This window comes from Hylobates moloch, unplaced genomic scaffold (genome assembly GCF_009828535.3).
Source record: "Hylobates moloch isolate HMO894 unplaced genomic scaffold, HMol_V3 SCAFFOLD_2, whole genome shotgun sequence".
NCBI classification, from domain to species: Eukaryota; Metazoa; Chordata; class Mammalia; order Primates; family Hylobatidae; genus Hylobates; species Hylobates moloch.
In genome coordinates, this window is record NW_026652277.1 from 79662635 (window position 1) to 79681242 (window position 18608).

Below are 18608 nucleotides of genomic sequence, written 5' to 3' on the forward strand. Positions count from 1 at the left end.
CAGCACATCTTACACGGCAGGAGCAGGAGGGAGAGAGCATGAAGGGGAAAGTGCTACACACTTTCAAACAACCAGCTCTCCTGAGAACCCACTGTCATGAGAACAGCAATGGAGAAATACATCCCTATGATCCAATCACCTCCCACTATTTCCCTCCCACAACATGAGGGATTACAATTCAATGTGAGATTTGGGTGGGGACACAGAGACAAACCATATCACTCGGGTTTGTTGGATGCCTTGTTGCATCTCTCTGGTTTCTCCCACAAAGGTACTGATAAGACTCATATTTTGTGAGTGTTGGTGGTTTGTCTCCAGCTGCACATAGTTTGGTGTTTGTTAATATACCTTGCCTAGTGTGATGGTTAACACTGAGTATCAACTTGATTGGACTGAAGGATGTAACGTATTGATCCTGGGTGTGTCTGTGAGGATGTTGCCAAAGGAGATTAACATTTGAGTCAGTGGGCTGGGGAAGGCAGACCCACCCTTAATCTGGGTGGGTACCATCTAATCTGCTTCCAGCAAATATAAAGCAGGCAGAAAAATGTGAAAGATGAGGCTGGCCTAGACTCCCAGCCTACATCTTTCTCCCATGCTGGACGCTTCCTGCCCTCAAGCATCAGAATCCAGTTCTTCAGTTTTGAGACTCAGACTGGCTCTCCTTGCTCCTCACTTGCAAGCAGGCTATTGCGGGACCTTGTGATCGTGTAAGTTAATACTTAATAAACTCCCCTTTAATATATATCTATCCTATTAGTTCTGTCCCTCTAGGGAACCCTGACTAATACACCAATTTTTTTTTGAAATGTTGTTTATAACTTTTCTGCTTTTGCTATCTGATCTCTCTCTCTGGTTTTATCTGGGGGTTTTGGAAGACCCAAAATGATGACTGGAATCGATTTTTCAGCATACTCAAATATTTATTTAATTATTACTAAATTTTCAACTAAAATTAAATTTAAACTAATTTTTTTAATTTAACGGAATTTAATTTGAGAAAGAATGATTCATGAATTGGGCAGTCTCCTGAGCCACAGTAGGCTCAGAGAGACTCCAGCACAGCCACATGGTGGCAGATTTAAGGATAGAAACAAGGAAAGGAAAGGAAAGAAAATGGAAGTGAGGTACAGAAACAAGTGACCAAAACTTAGGGCCTTAGTGCCACTCTCAGTTAATGTCATTTGGGGTTTCTGGTCACAGCATATCATTTATAAATTATGGTGTCCTAATGGCCACACGTTTCTTCGAGTTTTTATCATTCCAGCTGGAGACCATAGAACAATCTAGAAATGGTTGCATGCAAACACTTAAAACTTCTGAGATAATACAGCACAACAGGGAGACTACTATTATGACTATCAGGAGGATCATGCCAAGAGTTTAGAGTATGCTCCTTAGCCATGGTCCCCATAAACCAAAGCAATTAAAATCAAATAGATGAAAGAATAAGCTTGATAAAGAGTCTACTTGCTTTAACCAAGCAGTCCCTTTGCTAATCCTCTACAACTGAGCCTCTATAATACCCAGTGTATTGCTCCATGAACAGTTAGAAGTATGAGCAACTGCACAGACACTTCTCCATTTAGCCAGTAAGTAATCTAGAGCAATTCCTTCATTTAGCACAATTTTAGGAAGAATATAACTGTAGCTTTTGCAGTAGAATCTGCTATACAGCCTAGTATGAGGAAATTTCTAATCACTGCCTCATTTACTCCAAACTATGGATAAAGAGACCTAACAAACAGTGCCCATTCAGAAGAGTAAAGGCCTACTGGCAATGTTCTCTTTAACCTATGACATAAGTTAAGAGGAGTGGGCCGGGCGTGGTGGCTCACACCTGTAATCCCAGCACTTTGGGAGGCCAAGGCGGGCAGATCATGAGGTCAGGAGATAGAGACCATCACGGCTAACAAGGTGAAACCCTGTCTCTACTAAAAATACAAAAAAAAAATTTAGCCGGGCGTGGTGGTGGGCACCTGTAGGCCCAGCTACTCAGGAGGCTGAGGCAGGAGAATGGCCTGAACCCGGGAGGCGGAGCTTGCAGTGAGCCAAGATAGCATCACTGCAGTCCCGCCTGGGCAAAAGAGTGAGACTCCGCCTCAAAAAAAAAAAAAAAGTTAAGAGGATTGAACCAACATTTTGTTTCTGACTGCTTATGAAACAACAAAGGTACCAGTAAAATTTCTTGCCCACTTTGGCCCTTCGTCTTAAAAGAATGGAAATATATTCCAGTTAATAAGAATGGGGTTTGAAGGATAGAACATTAGGCAGTGTCTTGCCCTGCAAGTAGTTGAACTGAAAGTGATTTCAGGAAGCAGGGAGTACAGGAACAGGGATCGTAAAATGAAAAGAAGAAAAACCAATACAAGAATGTGTTATGGAGATGGCTAGATTACCGGCAACTACCTGACCTTTCACAGAGCTTTATGAAAAGTCTCCCAGAACTGTCCACCTGAATTATGTAAGAACAGCAAAGTATTTCTGTAACTATTTCATCCCCCATTGACCACGGCAACCCTATAATGTAAGTCTCCCACACTTCTGGGCTGTGCGTATGTAAATGCACAGTGGATTCCCCTGGGCACTACAAGCCAGGCGTCAGATAAACCCCAAGACAGAAAGAAATATATCCTCTTGGCCGGGCGCGGTGGCTCACGCCTGTAATCCCAGCACTTTGGGAGGCCGAGGCAGGCGGATCACGAGGTCAGGAGATCGAGACCATCCTGGCTAACACGGTGAAACCCCGTCTCTACTAAAAAAAAATACAAAAAATTAGCTGGGCGTGGTGGCGGGCACCTGTGGTCCCAGCTACTCGGGAGGCTGAGGCAGGAGAATACTTGCAGACCGAGATCCCCACTGCACTCACCTGGCGACAGACGAACTCACTCAAAAAAAAGAAAGATGTCCTCTTGCCAATGCTAGACACTGTTGATTCCCCATGAAAAGCTGGACAAAATCTGTGTAGAACCAGTTGGTACAGCACTGAATGATGTAAAATAAAATCAAGAGGATTTTCATAGTGTCTCAAGGAGTGTTTATGAAAGTTGGGTAAAAGTTTAGTAAAATATCTAAAAACAAACTCTTCTGGATTAATAAATAAAATAAGGAAATTTCAGAGGAAATAAAGTACTTAGGAGTAGAATTCAGGTAATAAGACTTATATAATCTTTTATGTAATCAATCCTGCTAATCTAATCATATTTTGAAGTATTAATTGCAAATTATTCCCATATGAACATTAGCTTAAGTTCCTAGAGGCTGTTTATGGAGTAATCTCATAGAAATTTAGGTTCAGATACTATCTCTTATGGTGAGCTATCATAAAATATATAGCTACGTATAATCATATGAGATGCATATCAATGACCATTTCTATTATCTGGATAATGTCTGAACAAAATTATATATATAAATAGATATTATATAAGATATATAATAGATATAACAGATATCTATTAGATATAATAGATAATTTACTCTATATAAATATCACTAACCAAGTCATTTTATAAAAATGATTTTAAACGATTTAAAAATCAGGCATTTTTGTATTTGACTTCCTGTTCTAGGAAAAACATGTCCAGTATTATAAGTTTCTTAAATAATCATAACGACATACTTGGCATGTTCTACTTCATTAGCTTGTCTTATAAAATAAGATCACATTTATTTTTAGTTTCAATTATAATGACTTTTAAGCCCCCATCTACCCAGGCTACTTCAGCTTCTCCAGCAAACATAGGTCCTAGTACCCCATGATTATTTGCACAGGTCAATGAGAGACACTTTGTCCCCACTGGCTTCATACAGGGAAAGTGAGCATAGCCTTCAAGGCCAGTTCCACACCCTCCTACCTGAAGGAAGCCCTGCAATGAACCTACTTTGTCTTTAGTACTCCTTTTGAGTTTTCTTTAGGTATCCTTTTGAGTTTTGGATGACTGGTGTGGATGGTAAAATCAATATACCAAAAAGTCATTTCTAAGGCCATGTTTGGAGCTGTTCATTCTTCAAGAGTTCCTCAGGGTTCATGCAAGAAGAGTGCTCTTTCTGACAGCATAATCTTAGGTATAGGTATTCCAATGCAAAGAGGGTTCAGGCTCCCAGTGTCATGGCTTCCAGTTGATAACATGTAGCCTTTTCCGCAAAACACACATCATCATTGTACCTAGAAGCAATCCTCCCCACAACTCTTAGTTTATGTGTAGATATCAGTTCTGGCTCCTTTTGCCAATATTGCAGCAAAGATAGCTGATATACTGATGTCCTAGCTACACTATGATGCCTGTAGAAATTCAGAAACAATTGGTCCTATCCCTGTCATTTTACTGATGAAGAAGTCAAAGCCTGGAGTTTAAAAAGCCAGAGTAAAACATCTAAGTATTTGGGTATAGATTTAAGAGTAGATATCTTTACTCTTCTTATTGTGCTACATATTACTTCTGGCCCCTGAATAAGAGGAAGGATTTAGAATCAATAACAGGAGGAATCATTAAAAATTATCAAATATATGGAAATTAATAATATGTTCCTGAACAACTATTGGGTCAAAGAAGAAATTAAAGGAGAAATTTTAAAATATATTGAGACAAGAGAAAAAGGAAACATAGAATACTACAACTTATGGGATGCAGCAAAACTGGTTCTAAGAGGGAACTTTACAGCAGTAAATGCCTGAATCAAAAAATAAGATCTCAAATAAACAACCTAATGTTATACTTCAAGTAATTTTTTTAAAAAAAGAAGAACAAACTAAACTTAAAGTTAACAGAAAGAATACAATAACAAAGATCAGGGCAGAAATAGATGAAATAAAGTCTAGAAAAACAATAAAAAAAATCAACAAAACTGAGGTGGTTTTCTGAAAAGATAAACAAAATTGACAAATCATTAGCTAGACCAATTTAGAATAAAAATAAGAAAATAATCAAATAAAATTTAAAAATGACACAGAAATGCAAAAGATCTTGAGACTATTATAAATAATCATATGCCAAAAAATAGGACAATTTAGAAGAATGAGATCTTAAGAGACTGGTATAAATAATCATGTCCAAAAAAAACAGGACAACTTAGAAAAATGAGATAAATTTCTAGAAATATATAACTTAGTGAGACTGAACCAAAAAGAAACTGGAAATCTAAACAGACCAATAAGGAACAAAGAGATTAAATTTGTAATTAAAAGAAAATCCCATCCGTCAATGGATGCCTAGGTTGTTTTCATGTCTTGGCTATTGTTAATAATGCTGCAATGAAATGGGAATGCAGATATCTCTTTGAGATACTGATATCATTCTATCATCCCCTAAATTCTTGAGAAGGAAGAAGACTGATGGTTTGGCTGTGTGTGCCCACCCATATCTCATCTTGTAGCTCCCATAATTCCCATGTGTTATGGGAGGGACCTGGTGGGAGATAATTGAATCACGTGAGTGAGTCTTTCTCGTGCTGTTCTTATGATAGTAAATGGGTCTCACAAGATCTGATGGTTTTAAAAACAAGAATTTTCCTGCACAAGCTCTCTTTGTCTGCCACCATCCATGTAAGATGTGACTTGCTCCTCCTTGCCTTCTGCCATGATAGTGAGGCCTCCCCAGCCATGTGTAACTGTAAGTCTCATAAACTTCCTTTTTTTGTAAATTGCCCAGTCTTGGATATGTCTTTATCAGCAGTGTGAAAATGAACTAACACAGTAAATTGGTACCAGGAGTGGGGTGCTGCAGGAAAGATACCCAAAAATGTGGAACTGGGTAACAGGCAGAGGTTAGAACAGTTTGGAAGGTTCAGAAAAAGGCAGTAAAATGTGGAAAAGTTTGGAACTCCCTAAAGATGTGTTGAATGGCTTTGACCAAAATGCTGATAATGATATGGACAATGAAATCCAGGCTGAGGCGGTCTTAGATGCAGATGAGAAACTTATCGGGAAATAGAGCGAAGGTGACTCTTGTTAGGTTTTAGCAAAGAGACTGGCAGCATTTTGCCCCTGCCCTAGAGATTTCTGGAACTTTGAACTGGAGAGAGATGATTTTGGGTATCTGGTGGAAGAAATTTCTAAGCAGCAAAGCATTCAAGAGGTGACTTGTTGTTAAAGGCATTCAGTTTCGAAAGGGAAACAGAAAATAAAAATGTGGAAAATTTGCAGCCTGACAATGCAATAGAAAAGAAAATCCCATTTTCTGAGGAGAAATTCAAGCCAGCTGCATAAATTTGCATAAGTAATGAGCACCCAAATACTATTCACCAAGACTGTATGGGGAAAATGTCTCCAGGGCATGTCAGAGACTTTTGCAGCAGCCCCTCCCATCACAGGCGTGGAGGCCTAGGAAGAAAAAGTTTTGTGGGCCAGGTCCAGGGTCTCTGTGATGTGCACAGCCTAGAGACTTGGTGCCCTGCATCTCAGCTGCTTCAGCCATGGTGAAAGGGGCCAATGTAGAGCTCAGGCCATGGTTTCAGAGGGTGCAAGCCTCAAGCCTTGGCAGCTTCCATGTGGTGTTGAGACTGTGAGTGCACAGAAGTCATGAATTGAGGTTTGGGAACTTCTGCCTAGATTTCAGAAGATGTACGGAAACATCTGGATGCCCAAGCAGAAGTTTGCTGTAGGGGCAGGGTCCTCATGGAGAACCTCTGCTAGAGCAGTGTAGAAAGGAAATATGGGGTGGGAACCCCCACACAGAGTCCCTACTGGGGCATCGCCTAGTGGAGCTATGAGAAGTGGGCCACCATCTTCCAGACCCCAGAATGGTAGGTAAACTGACAGCTTGCACCATGCGCCTGGAAAAGCTGCAGACACTCAATGCCAGCCCATGAAAGGAACCACGAGGACAGCTGTACCCTGAAAAGCCACAGGGGCAGAGCTGCCCAAGACTATGGGAGTGTACCTCTTGTATCAGTGTGACTTAAATGTGAGACATGGAGTCAAAGGAGCTCATTTTGGAGCTTTAAGATTTGACCACCCTGCTGGATTTTGGACTTACCTCGGGCCTATACCCTATTTGTTTTGGCCAATTTCTCCCATTTAAAATGGCTGTACTTACCCAATGCCTGTACTGCCATTGGTATCTAGGAAGTAACTAACTTGCTTTTGATTTTACAGGCTCATAGGCGGAAGGGACTTGCCTTGCCTCAGATGAGACTTTGGTCTGTGGGGTTTTGAGTTAATGCTGAAATGAATTGAGACTTTGGGGGAACTGTTGCAAAGGCATGATTGGTTTTGAAATGTGAAGATATGAGATTTGGGAGGGGCCAGGGGCAGAATAATATGGTTTGGCTATGTGTCCCCACCCAAATCTCATCTTGTAGCTCCCATAATTCTCATGTGTTGTGAGAGGGACCTGGTGGGAGATGATCAAATCATGGGGGTGGGTCTTTCCTGTGTTGTTCTCATGATAGTTAATGCGTCTCATGAGATCTGATGGTTTTAAAAATGGGAGTTTTTCTGCACAAGCTCTCTCTTTGCCTGCTGCCATCCATGTAAGATGTGACTTGCTTCTCCTTGCCTTCCACCATGATTGTGAGGCCTCCCCAGCCATGTGGAACTGTAAGTCCAATAAACCTCTTTCTTTTGTAAGTTGCCCAGTCTCAGGTATGTCTTTATCAACAGTTTGAAAACGGACTAATACAAAGATGTAATATAGAAAGGTAAAGTCAAAGTCCCGTAGTCATACATTTGAATTTAGAAAGTTAGAATAAATTTGCTGATAAAAACCTAGAACAATGACAAACCCAAGTCCACTGAGTAATCCTGGAGCTAGATTATGTCTTCATATACCATTTGTATTAGAAGATGCAGGCTTCTTAAAGAAATGGCTGATTCCAGGTCTGGTGCAAGAAATGTACAAGATGATCTAAAATATCTTGCAATACTACAAAAGAAGGAAAGATCATTTTATAATGTCAAAAGAATTTAGAGTCAAACTGAAAGAAGCTCTGATTGGCCAAAGATAAGACAATGAAAGTATCAGGAAGGACAGATTTAACGATCAATTGAAACCCATGCAATATATTTAAAATTTTTGTAATGATATTTAAAATAAAGTGAATTGGTCATCTTTTGAGGACGACAGAGAACCACTTTATTATCTTTAAAACTGAATTTAAAAAGATAATTGAGAATTTACACTGCCTCTCCTTTAGGAAGTGTGCTACTGGGTAATAATAGATGAGAGGAAACATCACCTTATAAACTTATACCAGCTAACAAACGAAAAAGAAGCAACACAATTATGTTACCTTGTGGGAAGCCCCAGTAAATTACTGTATCTAAGTTTAGCTTTGAACATCAACTACTTTAAATAAATTACTGTATCTAAGTTTAGCTTTGAACATGAACTGCTTTAAACATTAACAAAGAATGAAAATCAGACATTGTGTGTCTTCTAATGATAACTTATCATTTTGCCAAAAGGACTGAACTTGAATCCTAAGTACGGATTCAGCTACCAATCTGCAGGAAATACAGAGGACAGCAGAACATGTCAAACTGCACCATGAGTATACAGTCAACAAAATCCAAATTGTTGACTCTGGTAGGTCAAATGTTCTAGGTTCTTCACAGACATGGTGTAAGAAAAAGAAACCAATGGTTGAGAAAACTGTAGAATAAAAGAGGCACAAAAAATATAGCAAGTTTTTTTAAATGGACAAGACTGAACTATATCATATCTAGGGATGTTCACTTGGGTAGTAAAATCACAAGGAAATGTAAGGAAGCGCTTCCTATACATGTCCAGATTGTGCTTCAGGAAGCGGAGGGGAAGTGCTGTGATGGAGATGGGTATATGGGGGTATTTCTGGAGAGGCTGCCAACATTCTACTTCTTAAAATGAATGGTGGTTACAAAGCTGTTCACCTTATAATAATTTGCTAAGCTATACATTTACTTTGTGTGGTTTTCTGGAGCTGCATTTTATTTTAAAATAAAAGGTAATAAAATAAAAAAAATAAGCATATATCAAATATAATGTATATGTCTACATGAAAGATATAATTTGTAGGTAGAAATATTTTTTAAATGAATCAGCATGCTGCACAGGGTCCAAGGGTCTTAATACAACAGATAAAATATTATTAATATCAAAAAACATAGTATATTAACATTTTTCGTTATCCCATTTGCCTAACATAATGGTAAGAATATAATAATTACCATTTATTGAAAATTCATCATATGGTGAACACTGTGCCAATTGCTTTACATGAATTATCTCATTTAATCTTCCCAACAACGTTCCAAATAGTGACTGTAATTATCTTAATGGAATATTCGACATAAGGAGACTGAAGCTTAGAAAGAGTAAGTCTCATGCCTGATGTACCCCAGCTCCAAATGACACAGCTGGAATTTGAATCCTGGCAGTCTAACTCCAGAGAAAGTTCTACCTCCAAAGCAGATGTTCAACAATTGCTATCTAATAGAGATTTTAAAAGAGGAATACAGGCCGGGCACGAAGGCTCACACCTGTAATCCCAGCACTTTGGGAGGCTGAGGTGGGCAGATCACTCGAGGTCAGGAGTTTGAGACCAGCCTGGCCAGCATGGTGAAACCTCGTCTCTACTAAAAATACAAACATTAGTTGGGCATGGTGGCACATGCCTGTATTCCCAGCTACTCGAGAGGCTGAGACAGGAGAATCACTTGAACCCAGGAAACGGAGGTTGCAGTGAGCCAAGATCATGCCACTGCACTATAGCTTGGATGACAGAGCAAGCCTCTGTCTCAAAACAATAAAAAATAAATAAATAATACATTTTGCCTTCCTATTTTCTGTTCATTGCATTATTCTAGACATGCAATATCAAACAATTATATTTATGTTTGAGTTGAATACATTATATCAAAATAATATAAATAATACATATCACATTAGTCAAACACAATATATCGAACCAATATTTGGTAATTTTTTTTTTCTTTTGAGATGGAATTTTGCTCTTTTTGCCCAGGCTAGAGTGCAATGGAGCAATCTCTGCTCACTGCAACCTCTGCCTCCTGGGTTCAAGCGATTCTCTTGCCTCAGCCTCCTGAGTAGCTGGGATTACAGGTACCCTCCACCACACCCAGCTAAGTTTTTGCATTTTTAGTAGAGATAGGGTTTCACTATGTTGGCCAGGCTGGTCTCAAACTCCTGACCTCAGGCGATCCACCTGCCTCAGCCTCCCAAAGTGCTGGGATTACAGGCATGAGCCATCACTCCCGGCCTTGGTAATTTTTAACAGTCATCATAATCCCATGTTCAGTGAGTGTTTAAGAGAAAAGGAGAAAGAAGGAGAGAGGGAGAGAGAGAAAGGAAGGAAGGAAGGAAGGAAGGAAGGAAGGAAGGAGGGAGGGAGGGAGGGAGGGAGGGGAGGGGGGAGGGAGGGGGGGGGGGGAGGGAGGGAGGGAGGGGAGGGGAGGAGAGGGGAGGAAAGATAAGCCCATCCCCAGATTTACAAACCTTAGGGAAGTCACTTAATCTCCCAAAGCCTGTTTCCTCTTTAGCTTCCTTCAATTGCCCAGTGATTCTTTTAATTAGTACTAAATCAACAAAATGAAATTAACTCAAAGGGCACGTGGAAGAATCAATGGTCATGCTGATTATTTTTAAATTTTCTAAACTGCTTAAAACATTAAAAATAAAATATTGTTCTCTTTTGGCCATATTGTGTACACTGTTTTGATGTCAATACGAATCTTCGACAGGCAATTTTCATAGTTTTAATTGATTATTGAGGTATATACAGAAAGCCAATATTACAAAGAAAAAATAATGTAACTATTTTTATCAAATTAATAAACATGAAACTTTTGAATGGGAGCATCTTAAAAAGTTGTTCTATTCAAATAGCATTTATTTTATCCAATTTAGGTGTTAGGTTAACATTGGAATTATGAGTTCACCTTACAATATCTGAATTTCAGTACAATATATGATTTAAATAAAATTGTGCATGGAACACTGTATTCCAAAACCTCAATACTTTTAAGGACACAGTTGCATTATGCAATTAAACTTTAGAATTCACATAAATATCAAATAGTCTTCACTTCACAACAAAGTGGTTTTGGTTACATTATATATTTGCTATTACAATTACTACTAACCTCATTAGAAACAAATCGGCTTTTGTTGTTATTTTTTGTACTGGGTTATGCCCAGTAATGTTCTGTGTGAATTATGCTACAGACATTTCCAGAATTCTGGATAAGTTTAAAAATTAAGTTGCCCGGTTATATCAATGTACCACTCTGTGACACCTTCTTCTTTGTTCCTCCTTTCTTTTTTCCTCCCTTGGTTTTCCTTCTTTCATCCACTGAACAAATAATTATCGGCTGCCTACAACATACCAAAGCCTATGTTAAACAAACACAACACAATCCTGTTCTCATGTTGCTTAACCTAGAGGCATTTATAAACAAATACACAGGAGAATATTATAAAATGTAATCTTTGCAAAATAGAAATAAGCCCTGTATGGTTTGGGAGCATAAGGAAGAAGCCCTGAGCTCAGACTGGTAGGAGAGGTGCAGAATGACACTTTTTTAAACATCAGTACCATCAACAATAAGTGAAATTGTTCCAAAGCTAGTAGATAGAACAAAATCCTTTCCCATAGGATTGTCTGCAACCAGACCCCTCTCCTTCCACAGTCTCTCCTATTTAAAGCACCACTTTTAAAATGTTGCCCTTAAAAGACAAAGATCAGGAAACTGACAGCTCGCAAAGCAGTCTGCTGGCACCAGCGCTCAAAGGAACAGGCCCTAAAATGCAGAGGCTCTACTCATTAGCCCAAACACAACTTGTTATAATCCCTTCTGCCTTCTGTGCTTATATAATACAGACCTTCTTCGATTACAAGACACTTTGAAGATCTCACCTTCTCCCATTACTTGTCTTCTACATAAAATGCCCACAGATGTGAGAATGTTAGAATGTGGGAGAACTGCACTTGATAATTTATAAACCAATACTTCCTATGGTTTGCAATTTGTTAGGATTCAGTGGAGTTGAAAGAGGGCATGTTGCTCCAGGAGCACCCCCTACTGACCACAAGGAGAGGTGTTGTAACACTGGGGGTGAAGCCGACAGGCCTGGAAGTAATGATCAACACTTACTATCAAATACCAGTATATACTGAGTGATATTCTGTGGTACAAGAGAATTAAGATTATACGTTCAAGTGGCCAAGCAATTATCTTATATTTTTTAATTTTTAAAACCAATATATTTAATAATGTGACGCCTTCTAGAATAACATCACAAAAGGAACCTGTGGTTTGGCTTCATTCGAGCATCTTGGAGATGTTTTGATTTTGCTTTTGTTTGTTGTTGTTGTTGCTGTTTCTTCCTAAATTGTATCCAAATCCTATTATGTACCAACTGAGCAAGAACGGAATGATGCAAAGGAAGACCTAAAGATACCATGCTCTTGCATGGAGGGATTCAATTGATGAAATTTCTAGTTGTCCTAGATACCTCCTAAATTCAGTATAATCTTAATCAGAACATAAATGGGATGACTTAATAAATGCAACACATTGATTCTAAAGCTCATCTCTAAAAGAATAGGCAAAATATTTTTGATATGCTATTCCAAATATCAGAACACAATACAAAACTGCAGTAATGAAAACATTGTGGTACGGGCAAAGTCAATGCACCAGAAACAGATTCAGGTGTTTATAGTAATCTCAAACTTGATAAAGGTACCTACTGAATTAATTAGAAGAGGATTACATGTAAAATATTGAGATGGTTAAACATAATGCCTATTTTAAGACATATACAAAAATAAATTATAGCTGATCAACAATCTAAACAAAAGAAATCATAAAAGCAATAGAAGAATAAGTAGGATGACATTTTTATCATACTAGAAGGTAGGTTTTCCCAAAACAGACATAAAGTGAATGATAGTTTCAAGCTCCATAAAATATATATTATCTTGCAATTTTATTTAACATATGCATAGTTTATATTTCTTCCTATCCAGTTCTGATCTCTTTATACTTACTCTTTTTGCTTAATTTTATTTATTTTAGGGAAAGAGTCTTACTATGTTGACCAGCCTGGCCTTGAACTCCTGGGCTCAAACGACCCATCTGCCTTGGCCTCCCAAGTAGCTGGAACTACGTGAGCATGCCACTACAACTTGCTTCTAAACTTACTCTTAACACATGTTTTGCTATTGTTATTTAACACCTTTTTCTCTTTATTTCTTTCTTCCTTCCTTCCTTTCTTTCCTTCTTTCTTTCTCTTTTTCTAGTTCTTTCTTTCAGAGAGAAATGAGCCATAAGGAATGAAGTTGCTTGGCTAACAAGTTTGGAACCATGAACATTATTTCAGGAGTTCAGAGTCATTAACTTCTTTCAAATAATTGACTTCCTCAAACTAATTCAAAACTCACAGATACTAGCTGGAGCATCTAGGTGTCTGGGGCTTGGTTTAAATTTTCTTATTTTTTCCCCAAAATGAATGCCCCAGTACAGAAAACTAACAAAGACAACAACAAATTACGAGAAGGAATGGGAACTAAATCCTTTTCATTTCTAGAGAGAGAACAGGTGAGAGGTAAAGAGCTTTAGCTGCAAGAAAGCTCACTTTAAAGATAATGTGAATAGGCACATTAATGACCATACTAATCTGTGGAAGAAGACCACTTAAAACACCCCTGTCGGAACCGGGTAAGGAATTTGTTGAAGAAGCCACTACTCGCAATTTAATGTTACAGTAATCGCTCCATAAAAGGACCCTTGAGCCGCTGTGTGAAGGAAATGGTCTAGACAGCCACACTCCAAGAATGTGCCATTGTGTGTGTGCAGCAGATTGAGTTTACCCTCTGCTGCTGATACACAAAGAGGAGCGAGTGTGCCAGTGGGCCACCAGCCAGGATGTGGGTGGTTAAATAAGTGCTCTTGGAGGGAGTGGTGTTCTGGCAACTGCATCAGCACGCCAGCTGATCAACAAATGCAGAAGTTTTGAATGAAGTTAGACAGAAGATAAATTGGACATGCGTTTTCCACTATGTGAAGGTTGGGCATCCACCAAATTTCAAACTATTCCCGGACTGTCAAATTTCCAGGCAATTCTAAGTAACTATCAATGTTTTTCTGCAAGATTCATACGAGGAAGACTTGTCTATACCAATTATATATAGGAATTTTGTGACTACACACACACTACTATATTTTCGTAACTACCTACATGATTTGATTGCCCTTGCATAACTGTCACTACATTCCACTTAGAAGGGAAGAAAATGAGGAACAGAAAAAAGAATCTAGATTTTTCTAGTAGATTTGCAATGCATTAGAGAAAAAGAGGCTCCTGCCAAAATATTTTTTTCTCAATTCATTACAAAAGAACCTTAAATCCCACCTCTTTCATGAGGCATTTTATTGCTTCATGAAAGAATTGGTAATTTCTCCCACACCCCAAGTTGTTCAGATTTATTTCCCATGATTATCTGTTGACTTAAAGGAATGTGTTATTTGCCTTGAGTAATATAAATGCTTTCTGTTTAAAGTGTTTAATCTCATAATATCCCTGATATTTTTCATATTGCAACCATATTGCAATTTCATATTGCATATCTAAATTGCATATTTCTTTATTTTCTTTAAAGAAGAAAATGGTTAAAATGTTTATATGAAAATTTCCCCACAACTGACCTTTTTCCGCCTTTGACAGAAATAATTCTGCCATCACAGGCTTTACTAATGCAAAGTTCTTTTCCCCATCAGGACAAACAAAGGATTAAATGAAAGATGGTGACTTTGCAGCTTGCCTCTTGCTGGAACTAAAAGAGGAGAGAACCAAGCAGAGCTCATCGTTTTTGACTATCCTTTTGTCTTCTAGCTATTGCCCCTCATTTTCTTCGTTTTCACATATTTCTCTCTTACCTTTCTTGTGGTAGACATTACTACAATTCATCACTATTAGATTCTCCTTTACATCCATGAACACAAAGGATAATACTTCTCACACTTCCTGCCTTCTCAAAATTAGGCACAACCATGTGACTAATTTCAGCCGATGCTATATGAACAGAAGTAACAAGAGAGGAAAAGGGAGAGATAGTCACTACAGCTAAAATGATTCCTTGTATGACGCTAGCTCTAACCCCATGATGACATTAGTGTATTTTCCTTACACCTACAGCTACCTAAGGTTGAATTGTACACTGTATAAGTCAGGGTTCAACCAGAAAGGTATAATATCTAGGGACTGATAGATTATAGATAGATAGAAAGATAGATAGATAGGTGCATAGGTAGATGGACATAGAGAGGGAATCAGACTTAAGCAACTCTGGGAGCCAACTAAGCAGTCTTTGAAAAGCTGTTGTCTCTACATCTGATGCTGGATCTTGAAGTCCACGGGATAGGTAGTCAGGAAGGGGAGATGGATATAAAGTGAAAAAGAACAAGAACAAACTGGAGCCCACAAACACTAGCTAGAACTCCACAAAGATGACTGAAACCCATGTCAGTTCTTGTTGCCCCTGACCTTGATAATAAGGATATTGTGGTAGGCAGAATAAGGGCCCCCTAAAGGTATTCACATCCTAATCCCCAGAACCAGTGAATATATTCTTTATGTAGCAGAGGGGAGTTAGAGTTTCAGATGAAATTGACGTTGCTCATCAACTGACCTTAAGATAGGGAGCTTATCCTGAGTTATCTGGGTAGCCCCAGTGTAATTACAAGGCTCCTTAAAAGAGGAAGAGGGAGGAAAAAAAAAAGAGTCAGTGTCAGAGCAATGAAATACGAGAAAGACTTGACCAGCTGTTGCAGGTTTTGAAGATAGAGGAAGAGAACCATGAGCCAAAGAATGTGGGCAACTTTTACAAGCTGGAAAAGGCAAAGAAATGGATTCATATCCAGAAAGCCTCTAAAACTGAATGTAGTCCTGCAGACATCTTGATTTTGTCCTAGTGAGGTAGGTGTCCGTCAAATGTCTAACCTGCAAGACTGTGAGATAATAAGCAGTTTTAAGCCACCATGTTTGTGGTAATTTGTTAGAGCAGCAATAGAAAACTAATACAAGTTTCCTGCAGAAACCAGAGCCCTTCATCACGAAGCTAAAAATACACATCAGACCAATGAGTTAGAGAAGAGTGGCTCACTCCTGAAATCCCAGCACTTTGGGAGGCCAAGACAGGAAGATTGCTTGAGACAGAGTTTGAGACTGCAGTGATCTATGATTGCACCACCGCACTCCAAACTGGGTGACAGAGCAAGACACTGACTCACAAAAAAAGAGAGAGACAGAGAAAATGGATTCTGAAAGGCCAAAGGAGGATCAAGGAGAAGAGAGAGTCCTTGCAGGCCCAACTGCTGCTTCATGCCAAGAAGATGAGACAGCAGATGAGCAATCCTACATGTGAGCCACCAAGCAGCTGCTGCTTCCATTCCACCTTCCACAACTCCCAAGAATCTGCCCTATGGCCCACATCATAGAAGAAAGGGGATTCTGGGAAATTTAGCTCAGCCTAGCCAAATTGATATATTACAAAGCCATTATATAGGTTTCCATGCCATCAACTTCACCTTTGATTGATTTTCTTTCCTTTCTTCTTGAGGAAATTAATATCAAATTGATTGACTTTGAAATTTAATTTAATATTAAAATGTTCACATATATTCAGGGTATTGTCTTTAGAACATATGTATAAAATAAGCAAAAAATGTTTCTCATGACTCTAAAGCACCATGCATAAGTATTAATATATGTTAATATTTATGCATACTACTTTGCAAATTTACTTGTTCAATTACTTAGAAAAGGTAAGCTATGCCTAAACAAGCAACAGGTTGCTAATTGGGATTCATACAGTTTCATGATGAACATTTTATGAAAATACATGGTTTTCTACAAATTATCACTATCATTAAACAAAACTTACCCAAAGGTGCAATACACCTGTATTATAATATGGAAAAATGAATAAAATTCTAGCAGGCAGAAAGTACATTTAGATTCTAGCAACCTCTCCACTCTGTCTGACCTAGGTGGGATCGAAAAAAAAATCACCTTATTTCTCTGAAATGTTATTGCCTCATCTATAAAATGAGAATGATCTTTTCGGCTACTTTCAATTTCATGAGCTTATAACTGAATTATCTATGAATTTCGGAAGTCAAAAGGAATGTAATAGAACAATTAATATGAGGTGGTTGTTCTGAACAGGTTTCTTAACTGCTTGAGATAATCAACCTACGAAGAAAACAGCCACAAGAGTGACTGGATAGATAGTAGCCATCGAGACCTATTTTCTAAGAACTTAACTGAGAAGAAAGTAAAATTCCTGAACATGCTAGGGTGGTAGAGCCTCTATTTGAGGCAATTATTAACCTTCGAAATACATGGAAAGGAAACTGACCTTACCTTACCCTGAAGAATGCCTCATACTAAAAATAACATAGTAATATTAAAAGAACCACAGGTATGTAGTACATCAAGAGAATAAATCCTATGAATCTTCATTGTTTTTACAATAAGCTGTAGTGACCTCAATCAGGTATGTGTTTTGCTGGTCCATGCTCTGAAAAAACAAATTTTGACTAAACTGTATTAAGAATCTGATGTATTTTCCATATGTGTTATCTGAAAGAAAGAAAAAAACCTGCTGTGGAAAGTTTAACCACATTAAAAGAGTAAGGCACAAAAGGACAAAAGGATAATGATTTTTTTTTTTTTTCTCTAAACTCCTGGCCTGAACATAAGTACTCCAAAAGTCCCCCTTCCCAGATGGCTAACCCAGTCGAGGGAAAACAGCCAACTTGATTTCAAATGTGAGAGTGATTTTTTATTTAAATGAAAGATAGAAACTGTCTCAACTTCATTATATCTAAGAGGGGAGCTCAAGTGTTCAGCACGTGGTTCTGGTTTGAGTAAAAGTTTGTCTTTTTTGAATGGAAATCATATGTAATCCCAGGCAGTGGCCTGAACCATTTGCTAATACTAATTGTCGTTGGTTGAAAGTGGAGTAGGAGATTGTTAAAGTCTTCCCTGGCAGAAACCTGATCTGTGGAAAGGTACTTCACAGGGACTGTGATGAGGTTTGCAGCTGGCAGGAGAGTATGAAAATGTGGCTGCGTGCATCTCCACCTTCCCTTTGGCAAGGAGATGGAGACTCACATGAAACTACTCTGGAAGTGAGTTGGAGGACTGAAATGCAGATCTGGCATTCTTTTCCTCCCCACCCCCATCGTGTCCATGATTTGACAACAAAAACTGAAGCGGGTGTATGTACCATTTCTAAGAATGTATATTTTTCAAAAATGATTATTTAATGATGTGGCTATTTTGAACTATGATTAATATAAGTACATTTAAGTTGTAACATTGGCAAGTTAGAAAACCACCAAGTAAGGCCAGATGTATAAACGGACTTGATGTTTTAATTTAAAACACCAGCATCACGTTGAGAAGTGTGTTATAGTATGAACCAAATCACAGAGAATTTACACACAAATTAAGTTTACCTGGCATCTCCAGTACCTAGAAATATTTGCCTTTTTCAATTATTATGAACTAATCTATGCATGATCAAGATAAGTGGATTTTGTTGGTTAAAACATTAAATTATAAAAGTGAAATTTGGATCTTATGTTAGTCATGACA

At 38.3% G+C, this 18608-nt stretch overlaps 1 long non-coding RNA gene across 1 annotated transcript in view; it reads right to left on the reverse strand.

Moving 5' to 3' along the window:
- Positions 1 to 11203: 11203 nt before the first annotated feature.
- The window catches only part of LOC131382547 (uncharacterized), a 61712-nt gene continuing 54307 nt past the window's right edge, over positions 11204 to 18608 (reverse strand). The window contains exon 4 of the long non-coding RNA XR_009212107.1: positions 11204 to 11315. This is a non-coding gene — a long non-coding RNA (uncharacterized LOC131382547). The remainder of the gene's footprint in view (positions 11316 to 18608) is intronic.